Below are 1,270 nucleotides of genomic sequence, written 5' to 3'. Positions count from 1 at the left end.
ATCGTAGACTAAAATTCTACTTCTTTCGGTTCAGCTGAAAGAAAATCTGAATTATTAGTTACCATTATTATTTTTTATCAAAATTTTAATAATAATTGATATAACTATTATTTTTCGTGTAACTTTTCCTGAATATCGATACGATAAATTATTAATACTAATTTGAAAAGATTTTCACCTAAGATTTCAAATGTGATATTATATTTATAGTTAATTAAGTGGTTAATAGTTAGTAATATTTCATTAAATAATAAAGCTTTAACTTTGACAAATTTTTAATTGTAAAATTGTAATCGCTTCGAATGAAACATTATTTTTCAATTACATTATTCAATTTTGATCACTCTGAATTAGTCTAATTTAAAAAATTGAAGTTGGTCATTTGTTTTTCAGAGATTCTGATACAAAAATCGTTTGATATATATATTTTTCTTAAATTTCAAGCAAATTCAATTAGAACTTAGTCAATATCGTAAAAAATTTAAAATCTTTGTATTTGATATGTACATACAAATAGGAGAGAAATACTGTCTTGATTTGGAAGAACGCCGTTAACTGCATTTTGGATAAGGCCCTTGAGCAGCCTACCGTTAATTGCTTCAGGTGACTTTATCCGATTTGCAGTTAACGGTGTTCTTCCAAATCACGGTAGAATAGGCATGTCGTTGCCGGATCTAAATAACGAGCGGGCTGTTCTACCTAGATCATGGATTGATAAACCTCAATCCCCGCGCCCAAGTTAGGTAGCATGTGGCTAGTCCCCTCCTATTCCTATGCCCATCAGAGGCGGTGGAGCCTTGCCAAGGGGGCACAGGGGCCAATGCCTCCCATGGAAATCGAAATAGAAATCGGCTTTGTTTAATCTTTAAAATCTATCTGGAATCTATGTGGAATAATAGAAGCCTTTCCGAATTCTTTTATATTTGTCCGAAACCTTTCCGAAATATTTGAAATTTTTGTAAAGTCTTCGTAAGATCTTTGAAATATTATTGCAACCTTTGGAAATTCTTCGTGAAATTTTGGCGAAATAATTTTTTTAAATCTATTCAAAATCTTTGAAATCTTTGAGAATTCTGAAAACTTTTGTGAAAGAAGAGAAGTCTTTGTAAAATAATGGAAATATCTGTGTAATCTTCTAAATATATCCTAAATCCTTCCGAAATGTTTGAAATCTTTGCAAAATCATTAGGCAATTATTGAAATCTTTGGTTCAATCTTTGAAATCTATCTGAAATCTTTCTGAAATATTTGAACTCTTTGGAAAATCATT

The sequence above is a fragment of the Belonocnema kinseyi genome, chromosome 5, assembly GCF_010883055.1.
Source record: "Belonocnema kinseyi isolate 2016_QV_RU_SX_M_011 chromosome 5, B_treatae_v1, whole genome shotgun sequence".
Lineage (NCBI taxonomy): Eukaryota > Metazoa > Arthropoda > Insecta > Hymenoptera > Cynipidae > Belonocnema > Belonocnema kinseyi.
This window is presented reverse-complemented; position numbering follows the sequence as displayed.